This window comes from Chiloscyllium plagiosum, unplaced genomic scaffold (genome assembly GCF_037043375.1).
Source record: "Chiloscyllium plagiosum isolate Xiang-an unplaced genomic scaffold, Cpla_swu_hap1 HiC_scaffold_41, whole genome shotgun sequence".
Lineage (NCBI taxonomy): Eukaryota > Metazoa > Chordata > Chondrichthyes > Orectolobiformes > Hemiscylliidae > Chiloscyllium > Chiloscyllium plagiosum.
In genome coordinates, this window is record NW_028270179.1 from 35902103 (window position 1) to 35918390 (window position 16288).

Here is a 16288-nt window from a genome sequence, read left to right on the forward strand (position 1 = left end):
TTCAAACAACAGCGTTCTTTGCCTCGAACATGCGCATGCGTGAGTCTCCCGTGAGCACCCCAGTGCAACACCAGTTCCTTCTCAGCTTTACCGTGTCCAGCTGGGGCTTCACTATCTGCCACTCTCTGCGTTCAGTCATCCAGATCAACAACTTCATGAGCTCTCTCAATTAAAGCTCAAGGATGCCAAGCTGTGGAAACAATTTTTTTCTTTTGGATGAAGTTAAAAATCACACAACACCAGGTTATAGTCCAACAGGTTTAGTTGGAAGTACAAGCTTTCAGAACGTTGCTCCGTCAACACGTAGGAGCAGCGCTTTAAAAGTTAGTGCTTTCAAATAAATATATTGGACTATAACCTGGTGTTGTGTGATTTTTATCTTTGGATGAGACATTGATCTGCAGTGAGCAGCCTCACTACTGGGAGGTAGTATTGAGGAGCATCTTATAATCACATAGAGAGGGACATTTTTATATTTTACGTCCGTTACACTGGCTCCTGTGAACACACGAGATAATTTACTGAGAGAGGTAATTTCGGTTTAAACTTTAAGATGTGCCTGGACCACGGACTAGTCTATAATAAAAGACAAAACTTTTGTTTCTTTTCTAACAACCATTTTATATACTCAAAAGTAGAATAGTTTAAATTGCGCAGAATGCTGACAATTTGTGAGCGATAGTAAAAATAAGCAGGCTCTTGATTGATGAAGCCATTAACACAGTCAAGGATGAGTCCTTGACTGATAAGACTGCTAGCACAGACAGAGAAGAATAAGTCTTTGACTGATAAGACTACAGGGTGAGAAAAACAGCAACTTTAGAGACTCTGAAGACATTTGTTGCAGACTTTGTGATAAAAATAATGATGTTTTTAAGAATGTGAACCTCATGGCTTGTTGGAGCCAAGGAGAGGAGGGACTTGTGCTATATATAATGGAGACTTTGTAAGCCTCAGCGCGCCTTTTCTTTAAGGGTGCCCGACTCTGCAGACTTGACTTGTTAATAAAACTTTGTTTTCCTGAATTTGTCTAGAGCGATTATTGAGAAGCGATTTTCGTTTCTAACAACTTGGGGGCTCGTCCGGGATCAACACTCCGGCCACGAGGGGAGTTGAGGAAGGATATCGGAGAAGGTGCACCCTGCTGAGTTCAGCAGTCCCTGATTCCTTGCTTGTCGCCCCGCGCGGTTTGAGCGAGTGATATCTGGGAGGCTCAGGAAAACAAAGGAGGGGTGTACCCGAGGCAGTGGCGACGGTTAACGATCGAGTAATTTCGGTGCACCGAACCCAGGTAAGAAAAAGTCTTGCGGGGACCGTGTTTCCGGAGGACTGGGTACCTACGGGGTGCCTGTGGATTTTTTCTACAGAGACGTGGGACTCAGGAATCTAGAGACCGGGGCTCGCCTGTGAGGGATTTTGCAGAGACCGTGTTTGAGGAGGAACGTGTACCTACGGGGTGCCTGTGATTCGTGTCACAGAGACGTAGGACACAGGAATCCAAAGACCGGGGGTGCCTGCAAAGGAACCTGGGCGATCACGGGACTGAAGGTCCGGGAATTGGCTACATTGTGATAGATTATCACGGGAAAAATACGAAGTCCTCGGAAATGGGAAATAAGGGATCTAAGGTGATTAAGGGAAAGGTAGGCTTAAACAGGGACAATGACACATACCCCGGGGTACCTGACGATAGTCCGTTAGGGAAAATGCTAAATAATTGGGATCAGGGTGGAAGAAAGGGAAAATCTAAAAGGAAGATGGTAAAATACTGTCAAAAGTGGTCCCAGAAACCTATTCAGGGCGACTCAGTGTGGTGGCCTAGATTCGGTACTGACGAAGACTGGGTCCGGCAAGCCCTCATTTTATATGTCAATTCAAAACCTGATGTTAATCTGGAAGAAAGTGATTATGCCCTTTGTTGGCTGCCGGTTACGATATCTTGCCAAATGCAGGTAACTAATAAAGACTCGAAAGGGCAGAAAGAATGGGACCCTTTAGATCACTTACCGCCGCCCTACGTGACCCCGTCTGCCCCACAGAATGTTCCTTCGGGTGACGACGATTCAGGGGAAGGGGAAGAAAATGGGGAGGAACCACCAGGTGCCTCAGGAGTACAGACTAGATCTCAAGCTGAAAAGAGTCACAGACGGAACTCTGTCCCGATTGCAAGAATGAATCCACTCCGGGAAGTGCCCATGGGAGGCGAGGAAGGACGGGATATGTGAACGTTCCCTTGACGAGTACTGAAGTACGGAATTTCAGGAGGGAGATGAAGGGTCTACTAGAGGACCCCATGGGACTTGCTGAACAATTGGATCAGTTCCTGGGTCCGAATACTTACACGTGGGAAGAGATGTGTTCCATCATGAAAACATTGTTCTCTAGCCAGGAGCGTCAGATGATACGACAAGCTGCGCTCTTGGTCTGGGAGAGAGAGGGGGGAGAAGGAGGGGAGCAGAAGTTTCCCCTCACCGACCCCGAGTGGGATAAGAACACGGAGGGAGGACGGCGCAACATGAGAGACATGCGGGAATATTGGATAAAAGGAATAAGACACGCAGCCCCGAAGGGGCACAATTTTACCAAGGCCTTTGGTAATCATCAAAACCCGGAGGAAACCCCTACGGATTTCCTAGACAGGATTAGGAAGAATTTGCAGCAGTTTGCTGGGGTGGACCCTGAGACAGACGTGGGGCAACAACTCATACGGGTAGAGTTTGTATCAAAAGCCTGGCCGGACATACGAAAGAAGTTAGAGAAAATGGATGATTGGGATAGTAAATCTTTAAGTGAATTACTACGGGAGGCGCAAAAGGTGTTTGTGAGAAGGGACGATGAGAAGCAAAAGAAGGCGACAAAGAGAATGATGCAAACGGTGCAACAAATGACAGCTGGAAGAAAGGAAAAGGGAGAGCCGTGGCAGAAACAGGAAAGGGGAGAGTCGTGGCAAGAGCAGAGGAAAAGAGAACCATGGCCGGAACAAAGGAAGAGTGGAGGAACGCGAGACCGCGACAGGGAAACGAAGAGGACACTCAGATGTTACTATTGTAATGAAGAGGGACATTTTAAACGGGAGTGCTCCCGCTACAAGCAGGAGGTGAGGTCGTACGCCCTGATGGAGGAAGATTAGGGAGGTCGGGGGTTCCTACCCTTGGGGCAAAAGGACTATCGACAGGAACCCCTGGTAAACTTGAAAGTAGGGCCCCAAGGATCGGAGATCACATTTATGGTGGACTCGGGAGCCGAAAGATCAAGTATAATCCAAATACCCCCCGGCACCCGAGCAGGAGGAAAAGTTATGGGGGTATCTGGAATTGGAGGACAGAAATTACAAGTCCCAGTGGTGGAGGACGTGGAAATTGGATATGAAAACAGAACTACTAAACGAGACCTCCTTCTACTGCCATCGGCGGGGTTTAATTTGTTAGGAAGAGACTTGCAGGTCAAACTAGGGATCGGAACGGTACCAAGTAACGGGGAAATGGTGGTAAGGTTGTTCGCCCTCACCGAAGAAGATGATCAACAAATGGACCCGGACGTTTGGTACCGAGAGGGGAACAGAGGGGGTCTAAACATCAAACCTCTCCAAATCACTATGTTACCAGGAAGAGGCCCGGTAAGAAGGAAACAATACCCGATTGCTATGGAAGGACGGGAGGGGTTATAACCTGTGATAGAAAGATTAATCACAGATGGACTACTGGAGGAATGCATGTCCCCTTTCAATACTCCAATACTCCCTGTGAGGAAGCCGGACGGGACATATAGGCTGGTGCAAGACCTGCGGGGGTTGAATGAAGTAGTCCAGGCTAGATACCCGGTGGTACCTAATCCCTAAGGAGTAAAATTCCCCCCGAACATGAATGGTTCAGCGTAATAGATCTGAAGGATGCTTTCTGGAGTTGCCCCCTTGACGAAGAAAGTCGGAACCTTTTTGCCTTTGAATGGGAGAATCCCTTCACAGGACGAAAGCGACAGTTAAGATGGACGGTCTTGCCGCAGGGATTCACGGTGTCACCCAATTTGTTTGGACAAATACTGGAGCAGATCTTAGGAGGATTTCAGTGTAATGCGGAGAATCAATTGCTCCAATATGTCGATGATCTCTTACTCTCAGGACCAAGAGAAGAGGAGGTACGAGCAGACACCGTTGCCCTGTTGAACTTCCTGGGGAAACAGGGTCTACGCGTCTCCAGGACAAAACTCCAGTTTGTGGAGCGAGAAGTAAGATATCTGGGCCATCAAGTCAGTAAGGGGCACAGCCGTATCACGCCAGAACGAATATCAGGAATTACGGGTATGCCAATACCCAGGACGAAGAAGGAAGTCAGACAATTCCTGGGACTAGTAGGGTATTGCCGGATATGGATTGAAAGTTACACCACTTTAGTAAAATTTTTGTACGACAAACTGGGACAAGAAGGACAAAAGGTGGACTGGTCAGATGAGGAGGAGCAGCGATTTAATATTATTAAAAATAAACTGATTCGAGCTCCGGTATTGGCTTTACCCACCCTGAAGGAACCATTCCAGTTATATGTTAATAGCGCCGGCGGAATTGCCTAGGGTGTGCTCACTCAGCTGCGGGCAGGGAAACGTCAGCCGGTTGCATTTTTGTCAAAAATGTTAGACCCTGTGTCATGTGGATGGCCGACCTGTATACAGGCAGTGGCAGCTACGGCAATGTTAGTAGAAGAGGCCCGAAAACTTACCTTTGGAGGAAGGATCACAGTATACTCCCCACATTCGGTTAGTACCATACTGGCTCAAAAGGCTCACCGCTGGTTAACAGACTCTCGCATCCTGAAGTATGAGGCGATTTTGATGACCGGAGACGATCTCAATTTTGCAAAAGATCTCAGTTGCAACCCTGCCCAGTTTCTATACGGACGACCTGCAGACGGGGAACAGGAGCATGATTGTGTGGAATTTGTGGACTTGCAGACCAAAAGCCGAGAGGACCTGCAGGAAGCCCCGCTGGGTGAGGGACAGGAACTGTATATCGACGGGTCCTCCCGGTGCATCAGTGGAGTACGATACAGTGGCTATGCTGTTATAGATGGTGCAACGAAACGGACGATTGAGTCCGGACGACTGCCCGGGAAGTGGTCAGCCCAATCCTGTGAGTTGTACGCCCTCCAGAGGGCCCTGAAGTTGTTGGAAGGGAAAGTGGGGACCATATATACTGACTCAAAGTATGCATACGGAGTCGTTCATACTTTCGGGAAAATCTGGAAAGAGCGAGGATTGATAACTTCCCGGGGAAAAGAATTAGCTCACGAACAAATGATCAGCCTAACGTTAGAAGCCCTGGCGTTACCTACGGAACTTGCAGTAGTCCATGTACCCGGTCACCAGAAGGGGTCGACACCGGAAGCGGTGGGAAACCGGCTGGCAGACGAGGAAGCCAAGCGGACAGCGGTCGAAAAATCCGTCCAATTGTTAACGTTAATACCGTTGAGGGAAGGGCTCGCTAAACAACCCGTCTTCACCCGGGGGAGATTGATAAAATGGATCAATTGGGTGCCCGGCTAGATATTAACGGGAAGTGGACGGTTCCTGATGGGAGACAAGTACTGAACAAACAGATCACCCGGGGTATTCTGCACCGATTACACCATCAGACCCACTGGGGGGTGCAAGCCATGTGTGACACAATCCTGAGAGACTATGTATGCAGGGGGATATACACATTAGCCCAACAAGAGGTAGTCGGATGCCCCACTTGCCGGCGTATTAATCAGAAAGCCATGCGTTCTATGCCAGCTGGTGGTCAGCCCCTAGCGATTAGGCCATTTCAGAGGATCCAAGTCGACTTTACAGAATTACCCCCAGTACAGAGATGGAAATATCTGCTAGTAATAGTAGACCATTTCACTCACTGGGTAGAGGCTTTCCCAACTGCCAAAGATGATGCACCAACCGTGGCCCGACTGTTGTTAGAGAACATAATCCCGAGATATGGCATAATGGAATCTATCGACTCCGACTGCGGGACGCATTTTATTTCTAAGCTACACCATTTGATCTGTATTACCCTGGGTATCCAATGGAAATTCCACACACCCTGGCATCCTCAGAGTTCGGGTCGAGTTGAGAGAATGAATGGCACGCTCAAGACCCAATTGACTAAGCTGATGTTAGAAACTAAGTTACCCTGGCCAAAGTGCCTGCCCATTGCCCTATTGAGGATACGTACGGCACCTCGCCGAGATGTCGGGGTTTCCCCCTATGAAATGCTCTTCGGATTACCGTATTGGAGTAAGGTTGATGGATGTCCCACTCTACAAGGGGGGGATGTATTTATCCGAACCTATTTACTGGCCTTATCCCGTTCTTTTGCAGACCTCCGGAGGAAAGGTCTCCTGGCTCAGACTCCGCCGCTCGACTTCCTCCTGCATAAGGTGGAGCCCGGAGATTGGATACTTGTTAAGACCTGGAAGGCCGAAAAGCTCCAGCCGCGGTGGGAAGGACCGTTCCTGGTTCTGTTAACAACTGAAGCAGCTGTTCGGACGAAAGAAAAAGGGTGGGTCCACGCATCAAGGATAAAGGGGCCTGTTCCGCCTGAAGAAGAAAGCACCTGGACATGCGAGCAAGGGGACAAGCCGTTGTCGGTAAAACTGAAAAGACAGCAATAATGAACTCTACTTGGACTGTATTGGTGGGGATATTGATCAGTTTACTCCTGTATGTGGGGGAGGGTGAGGGGAGATGTGACAAATGTCGAACTACAGTAAGACTTGGGATTCGAATCTATTCGGGATCATTTGTGTCCCATTCCTATGTGGACGATAGGTGTTACGATGTGAGTGCACACCATGAATGTTGGGAGGATGGGAGACCCTATTATCAGATATATAATAAAGGATACGGTGGCAAAATCCATGGATGCCCTATAAATGACCGCTGGGTGTGTATTAGCAAAACTGGGAGGTGGGACCTATCCTCCGTGTTGCTCAGGGAGCAGGTTGACAGAGTCAAGGAGACCAAGATACAGATCCCTGATCGGGGGTTGGGAAAAGAGCAAGACCGTCAGGGAACGGTCGTGCTCCCTAAAGTGCCATCTGTATACGAAGAGGTAGAAGGACAGATTGAACTCGCTGATGTTACACAAAACCTGTTTATTGATCTCACCTCTAGAATACCCACTGTTTTAAATGTTAGCAGTTGCTGGTGGTTGGGGGAGGCATGATTCTTCTTCTCGTATTACCCTGCCTAATTCCTTGTATTCAGTTTTTAATTCAGAAAAATATTTCCCGACCCCAGGCAGTGGTGGTTCCACAGCATGGGACGCGGGAACTTAAAGTGATGTTGCTGCGAAAGACCAAGGATTTCCCGGGCCCTTGAGGGAAGGGGGGGCTTATCTTGGTCAGGCACATCTTAAAGAAAGAAAAGGGTGGAATTGTGAGAGGTAATTTCGGTTTAAACTTTAAGATGTGCCTGGACCACGGACTGGTCTATAATAAAAGACAAAACTTTTGTTTCTTTTCTAACAACCATTTTATATACTCAAAAGTAGAATAGTTTAAATTGTGCAGAATGCTGACAATTTGTGAGCGATAGTAAAAACAAGCAGGCTCTTGATTGATGAAGCCATTAACACAGTCAAGGATGAGTCCTTGACTGATAAGACTGCTAGCACAGACAGAGAAGAATAAGTCTTTGACTGATAAGACTACAGGGTGAGAAAAACAGCAACTTTAGAGACTCTGAAGACATTTGTTGCAGACTTTGTGATAAAAATAATGATGTTTTTAAGAATGTGAACCTCATGGCTTGTTGGAGCCAAGGAGAGGAGGGACTTGTGCTATATATAATGGAGACTTTGTAAGCCTCAGCGCGCCTTTTCTTTAAGGGTGCCCGACTCTGCAGACTTGACTTGTTAATAAAACTTTGTTTTCCTGAATTTGTCTAGAGCGATTATTGAGAAGCGATTTTCGTTTCTAACATTTACAGTGCCTTTTTGAGTACCTAGATCATTCCTTCACAACTCACGGCTCATCCAGGCAGCTCTCAGCTGCTGGATCTTAGCTTCCTCAGGGACTGGGCAACAAAGAAAAGTACCACATAGGAACAGGCCCTTCAGCCCTCCAAGCCTGCGCCAATCCAGATCTCTATCTAAACCTGTCGCCTGTTTACCAAAGATCTGTATGGCTCTGCTACCTGTCCATTCATGAATCTATCTAGATACATCTTAAATGACGCTACCGTTCCCGTCTCTACCATCTCCACTGGCAACACATTTCAGGTACCCACTACCCTCTGCATAATGACCTTTCCAGGCATAACACAGGATTAACCTTTGTCAATAGGGCAGCACGGTGGCTCAGTGGTTAGCACTGCTGCCTCACAGCGCCAGCAACCCGGGTTCAATTCCCACCTCAGGCGACTGACTATGTGGAGTTTGCACATTCTCCCCGTGTCTGCGTGGGTTTCCTCCGGGTGCTCCCGTTTCCTCCCACAGTCCAAAAATGTGCAGGTTAGGCAAATTGGCCATACTAAATTGCCCATAGTGTTAGGTGAAGGGGTAAATGTAGGGGAATGGGTCTGGGTGGGTTGTGCTTCAGAGGGTCGGTGTGGAGTTGTTGGGCCGAAGGGCCTGCTTCCACACTAAGTAATCTAATCTAATTAGGGAAGAGATCTCCATCTCCCTTCTCTCCGCGTGGCAATCTCTAATGCAATTACTGAAGGAATCTCACCTACATACGACTGTAGGAACATGAGATGAAGGAGTGGGCAATTCAACCTCTCTAGCTAAATCCATCATTTAATATGACCATAGCTGATCTCATTCTCGGCCTTAACTCCCCTTTTCTGCCTGTCCATCATAACCCTTCAACCAGTTACAAATTAAAAATCTATCACTGTCATCCTTTCCATTTATTCAATGTTCTGTCATTCACCACACCATGGAAAATTAATTCCATTGTTTCAAAACCAGTTGAGGGAATAATTCCTCCTTGTCATTCTTTTAAATCTGATGCCTCTTAGCCTCGATCTTTTCTATTCTCTCATGGTTCATGGGCATGGCAGGCCCAGCAATAATAAATTACCCATTCCTAGTTGCCCTTGAGAATGTGGGGTGAGCTGCCTTCTTGAACCGCTGCAGTCCATATGCTATAGGTTAACCTACAATGCTCTTAGGGTGGGAATTTAACCCAGAGACACTGAAGGAATGGCTGATACATTTCCAGGACGGTAAGTTGCTTGGAGGGGAACTTGCAGGGGGTGGGCTTCCCATGTATCTGCTACCCTTATCCTTGGAAGTGCTGTTTGAGGGTCTTTAGTGACTATCTTGTAGATAGGACCCACTGCTGCTTCTGAACACCAGTGGTGGAGGGAGTGGCTGGTGCTACGGAACAAAGGGATCTAGGGTGTCCGGTACATTAATCTTTAAAGTTTGTATCCTACATAGAATCATAGAGGCCTACAGCATGGAGGCAGGCCCTTCAGCCCAAACTGGTACATGCCAACTAAAATGTCCATCCACGCTAACCCCATTTCCCTGCAGTTGGCCCGTATCTTTCTAATCCTTTCCTCCCCATGTGTTTGTCCAAATGCCTTTTAAATGTAGTTGATGTACCCACCTCAACCACTTCCACTGGCAGCTCATTGCATACACATACCACCCTCTGTGTAAAAGAAATTGCCCCTCAGGTACCCTTTGATTCATTTCCCTCTAACCTTAAACTGATGCCCTCTAGTCTTCTCACAAACTTTGAAGTCCTCAATTTGTCAACCCTGGGAAAAAGACTGAGTGCATTCACCCTCTCCATGCCTCTCATGACCTTACGCACTTCTATTAGATCACCCCTTAGTCTCCTCCGCTCTAAAGAAAAAAGTCCTCGCTTGTCTAATGTCTATGCAAAATCATTGTAAATTTCTTCTGCACCCTATCGATTTAATAACAGCCTTCTGATAGCAAGGTGACCAAAACAGGATGGTTAACAAGGCGGTTGGCACACACTGGCTTCATTGCTCAGTCTTTTGGGCACAGGGGTTGGGACGTTATGTTCAGGTTGTACAGGATGTTAAGATCCTCCAACCACACGGCATCAATGTTGATTTCACCAGTATCCTTAACTCCCTTCCCCCCACGTTAGCCCAGATAAAACACTCCAATTCAGCACCACCCTCTTGAACTGCGCTACCTGTCCATCTTCCTTTTCACCTATCCACTCCACTCCCTGCTGTTACCTATCACCATCATCCCCACCTTCATTTGCCTATTGCCTTCAAACCTACCTCAGTCCCAGCCCCATCCCCCTCCCATTTATCACAGCCCCCTTGTCCATCCCCACCCCACCCCATTCTGGATGAAGTGCTTATGCCCGAAGTGTCAACTCTCCTCCTCCAATGCTGCCTAACCTGCTGTGTTTTTCCAGCACCACACACACAATATTCAGTTCTCCAATTTCAAATAACCTCCCTTCCCATCTCCAAAAGCTACTCCCAGCCCCTCCCATTCCCTTCCACTGCTCCCTGCCACCAACCGGATGAATTCCTCCCATTGACCAAGCAGTTTGTACCCTCGACCTGCCTTCACTGAAGAGCTTTTGCCCGAAACGTCGATGCTGCCTGACCTGCTGTGTTTTTCCAGCACCACTCTGATCTAAACTCTGGTTTCCAGCATCTGCAGTCCTCACTTTTGCCAGCCTTCCCCTATGCCCACTTCACCCCTTTGCCCCTGCCGTCCCGTTTATCTGCAGCCCCCTTAACACCAGTCCCGAAGAAGGGTCACACACGAAACATCAACTTCTCAACCTCCTGATGCTGCCTTGATCGAATGAAGAAACAGACTCAATGGGCTGAATGGCCTCAATTCTGCTCCCTTGTCTTCGGGTCTGTTCCAGGTGAGGCGGATGGGGCAAGCCCCCAGATGCTGACGGATTGACCGATCTTGACCCAGCAACAGGCGAAAACGTCGGCGATTGGACAATCCTCACGGGTGCGACGTGACGGCGTTTCATGGGGAGGTGCAGGGGGGCAGCGGAGCCGAGGGGGATTGTGGGAGAGGGCTGGTTTTTTTTAAAAAAGACTTCCGTCAGGTTCCGACTGCGGTGACCCGGATTTAGGAGGGACTGTGCGGGAGAAATGTAGGGGATCAGGAGACGGGACCCTCATTGGTTGGGGCGAGGGGAACAAAGGGGCCGTGCTTGGGAGATTCGGCCAATGATGGGCGGGGCTTGGAGAAACTGGCAGCGTGTAGTTGTGGGCGGGGTTTAGAGTGACGGTCGCGGTTTTGAGTTGGGGGGCGGTGTTTCCGGTGTGCTGGGCACGGCGAGAAGTTTGGGTGGGGGCGGGGTTAGGGATGATGGGCGGGGAAGTTGCGGTCAGGGGCGGAGTTAGGCGTTTGCTGGGTGGTGCGTTGTGTTTGGAGGCGGGGCTTGGGGGGGCTGCGCCGCGCATTGTGACAAGGTTCGGCTTTGGGGTGTCCTGGGCTGGGCGTGGTGTTTGGGGGCGGGGTTTGGAGTTTGAAGGGGGACATTGTCTCTGGGAGCTTTAGTTGGGGGCGATGTTTTGGGTGTGGTGGGCCGGCTATTGTGTTTAGAGGTGGGGTTTGGAGAGTGATGGGCGGCTTCTTGTGACTGGGGGCGGGGTATGATGAATAATGGGCGGGACATACCGATTGGAGGCGGGGTTTGAGGCGTAGGGTCTGTCCAATGGGTCCTGACAACTTAAAATCCTGGAGACAACAGTGGGTCTGGGGCAGCATCCATGGAGGTGAGAGCCAGCTCACGTTTCAAGTCGACATAACTTTTCATCAACGCTGAATTGAAGGGTGGAGGGGCAGCATTTATGCATTAATTGGGAGGGGGTTGTTGGAGTGCTGGGGGAAGAAAGGGTGTAGATAGTTCAGATTAAGTGATCGGACTGTAAGGATTATAGAACAACTGTGTGTTGTCCTGCCAAACTGGAGAGAGCAGGCAGTCACAATGGTTGTTGGGGAGGGGAGAGAGGGGTAGCAGAGAATGGAACGAGCAAAGCTGAAAGAAAGGGATGGAATGGGTCCACAATTTGAAGGTGTTGAACTCAGCATTGAGCCCAGAAGGTTTTAATCCTGCCATGTTCGAAGATGAGATATTATTCTGTGATTTGCAAACCACAGAGTTTGTGCTGTGATTCGCCGGAGTGTGATAGCATACTGAGGACAAACAAGTGGGCATGCAAGCAGGTCGCTGTGTTAAAAAATCATGCTTGTGCACGGACTGGAGGTATTCTGCAAATGTGAGTGGAAACTGAATGTTGAGCAGGGCTTGGGGAAGAGAGTCGGGTTTGGGAAAGGGGGGGCTTCTGGGATGATGGGTAGCGAGAGCCCTGAGCCCTGCCCCTCAGCCTCGGAGAGCTGGGTCCATGCATCAGGAACAGAAGGCCAAGTTGTGAAAGACAAAAGAGAAGGGGAGCAAGTCCCAGAGTCAGAATATTCCCCAGCTTCAACACACCCCAACAACTACCATGGAGGAGTGAAGGGCACTAAGCGTTAGTCCAGCAGGCAACAATGGAGGAATTTATAGATATCGGAGTGTCCCCAGAGCAGGGAGATAGGGAAGAATGTATGGGCTGTCGGGACTTACAGTGATAGGGAGGGAGTTTAAGCACAGGAGGTTACAGAAGTAAGGTGGTGTAGGGGCTGGAGGAGGTAACAGAGATAGGGAGGTGTATAGGGACAGGAGGATGTTACAGAGTAAGGGAAGGGTTGTGGGGTCAGGAGGAAGTTAGAGACAGAGAGGGGGTGAAGGGATTGGAGAGGTTTGCAGAGACAAAACACAGATTGAGATCGCTCATTAAGAAACCCAGAGGAGGACACAGTGAGGGCCAGAGGGATATTGAAATTGTGCATTTCCTCTATCCCCAAACACCCAATGAGCAGGAAAGGCCCAGGCTTCCTTCCAGGCCTGGTGTTGCATGTGGGATCTAGCTGGTAATGATGCAGGTTGCAGTCAACCAGCTAGACCTACCATGTGACAGCACACCCACTGAGGAAGGGGGGTAAACTAACCAACTATTGACCAATGTTTATTTTCTGTTTGCTGGCCCTTCATCAAATTCATGTGTAATCATTGTCACTGCCCTTTAATGATTTAACTGAACTATGTTCTGGTTGTTAATATTTTTTGGACTGACAATAAAGCCTTTATTTTGTTAATGTTGTGGATGATATTTACTCGCTGGCATTCGCAACATTTCTGAGGTGTTACGTAGGCCCCAGGCCTAGGACAGCTGTTTTGCTTGTAGTTAGTACCCCAACATCTTTCATCCTCCTCCCACCACACACCATACACATACACACACACCACCCTCTTTCCCAAACACTATGCCCATCCCCAGACCATGCTTTCACCTGTGTAGTTTTGTGTGTGTGTGTGTGTGTCAGAGAGAGAGATTGTGTGTGTGTGTCTGTCTTAGTGTGTGATTGCTTTCAGTGAGTGTGTATGTGTTGGCGTGTGTTTGTTTTCAATAGGTGTGAATATGTCTTTTGTAGTTTGCATCTGCAGTGTGTGTGTGTGCACGCGTGTGTTTTTTTTTGTATGGGTTTTCTCGTGTGTGCATCTGTGGCCAGGCAGAAGAGGAAAGGAGGATGTGCTGTCTCACTGCGGGACTGACCCACAACCCTCCAGGATTGTGAAATTTAGGAGTGATCCTAAAGGGACTCAGGAGTGATTCAGTCAGACTCCAGCCTCACTGATCATTCGATACACCTCAATTACTTCCTCCCTCTGTCTCCTCTGCACCAAAGAAAATAACTCCAGGCTGTTTAATCTCTCGACAGAGCTGAAACTCCCAGTCCAGGCAACATTCTGGTGAATCTCTCCTGCACCCTCTCCAGTGTTATTACATCCTTCCCGTAAAGTGGATTCCAGAACTGTACACAATACTCCAGCTGTGGCCTGACCAATATTCTCGAGCTTCATGTCCCTGCTCTTGAACTCTATGCATTTCTAACCACTTTACTCACCTGTCCTGAAACCTTAAGGGACTGGCAGGCATACAAACCAATGTCCAGCTGATTTTTGGTACTTCCCAGCATCCTACTGTTCGTCATGTATTTTTCTGCCTTATTTATCCTGTCTAAGGACATCAGCTCACATGTATCCATTTGCCACTCATAGCCTTTCCCACCAGGCCATCTCTATCCTCCGGTAATCTAAGGTGATCTGCCTCACTCTTTGCCTATCTGCTAATTCTGTACTTTGTGAACTTGCTGACCATTCCACCTATATTCCAGTCTAACTCATTTTATAACATCCACAAATAACAGGGCACTGATCCCTGTAAAATAGGTTATACCCAAAACGTTGGCTTCTCCACCTCCTGATCCTGCCTCACTTGCTGTGTCCTTCCAGCCTCCTGCCTGTCTATTTTGAATCCCACTGGATGCAGACTTTCAGATGGAAAGAAAAACGCACCTCAACCATCAATCCCTGTCTCCTACTTTACAGTCAATTGTGGATTCAATTCTCCAAATTTCCTTGGATCTATGCTCCCTTACCTTTTGTATCAGTCTCCAATGTGGGACCTGACCCACAACCTTGCTGAAGTTCTATTAAAAAACACGACCTTCACCCACACACCCAGTCACCTCATCAAAAGCTTCAACCACATTGTTCCAACATGACTGCCCCTTAACCAAACCATACTGACTGTTCAAGATTCCCCCACGTCTCTCCAAATGAAAATTAATTCTGTCCCTCAGAATTCCTTCCAATAGTTGCTCAACAACCAAGGTTAGACTTTCTCTCTCTGCAACTCTCTCTCTTGATCTGCACCTCACCCTCGCACTCTCCATGCACCTCACTCTTTGTCTCTGACTACACCTATCTATTTACACCTCTTTACCTACACCTCTCTCTCTCTCTGTTTCTTTCACCCCTCTGACACTGTCTGTTTGTCTCGTTCCCATTTTCTCTCTCTCCCTGTGTTAACACCTTCTCTATCTGTCTGTCTGTCTTGCTCTCTCTCTCTCGCACACACTGTCTTTCTCTCTTTCTCTAGCTCTGACTTTCTCTAGCTCAGTCTTTCTCATAAAATTACAGTCTGAGTACCTGACAATATCTCTCCTCTTGGTCTCTCTTTCATTCCACAGCTCTTTCTATGCATCTACACCTTTCTATCTCTCTGAAAAACAACAAATGCTGGAGATCACAGTAGGTCAGACAGTATCCATGGAAAAGCAGCAAGCTAACATTTTGAATCCAGAAAGACAAGATACATTAGCTTGCTCTCTCTCCATGATGTTGTCTGACTCGCTCTGACCTCCAGCATTTGCTGTTTTCAGTACAGATTCCAGCATCTGCAGTAACTTGTCACTTTTTCTCTTTCTCTCTGTCTTCTCTATCTACACCTCTCCCTGTTTCTCTGTCTTTTCCTCTTTCACCCTGTCATTCTCTCACTGTCTCTGTTTATCTGTCTGGCAGTATTTCTCTGTCTCTTTCTATCTACATCTGTCTATATTCACACCTATCTGTCCCTCTTTCTCTTTCTCACACTCTCACTGGGTCTTTCTATCTCTCTTTCTCACATTCTATCATTCTACTTTCTCTCTCCCATTCTCTCTCTCTACCTTTCCTTGTTTGCCTCTTTCTATGCAAGTCTACCTGTCTTTCACTCTCTCTATCCCTCCATCTACAGTTCTCTTTCTCTCTGTCTGTCTCACTCTTTTCCTCCCGATCTCTGTCTATACTTCTCTCTCCCCCCTTTCTCTCTTTCTCCCTCGCTCCTGCACCGCTTTCTTGTTCTCTCTCACTGTCGCTCTCTTCATGTCTCTGCCTTACTCTTGTTCTCCCTGTCTCTCTTCATCTATCTACCTTTCTCTTTGTGTCAGTCTTCCCCTGTCTAACCAGTCTCCACTATCTTCCCCTTTCCTGCTCCCAGCCTCTTGATCTGACTCAGAAACATGAGAAATGTTGGAATTGTCTGGAGTGTTATGCCCTGAGGCTGGAATCACAGCCATGACCTGCTCCTGGGTGCACTTACCCGGTGTTCATATTTCCAGATTGCGTGGAGCTGGAGGATACCTTCCTGTGACTCAGTGATATGATGAGTGAGAGAGAGAGACCGAGCGAGTCACTGGCCACACACTAGCTCCCTCTCCAGCATTTCCTGCCAATTGTGGCTGGCTTCCAGCAGCTGGTTACACACTGTCCGTTGCCATGAAACTGGGGGTTGGCATTCGAGTTTTGGTGGTTTCTCTGTGTGTCGAATGCCCATGTTTACTCATTCATTGCTTCATCACTGGCCTGAGGTTATTGATGTGTCTGAAAGCAGCTCCCCGCAGAACTGGTCCCTG

The 16288-nt window shown here is 48.1% G+C and overlaps 1 long non-coding RNA gene across 1 annotated transcript; it reads left to right on the forward strand.

Annotated features, from left to right (window-relative positions):
* Positions 1-79: 79 nt before the first annotated feature.
* LOC148138230 (uncharacterized) lies at positions 80-8848 on the forward strand. Its single transcript, XR_015754026.1, has 3 exons — positions 80-530; positions 1035-1291; positions 6346-8848. It is a non-coding gene; the product is annotated as an uncharacterized LOC148138230 (long non-coding RNA).
* The last annotated feature ends 7440 nt before the right edge of the window (positions 8849-16288 follow it).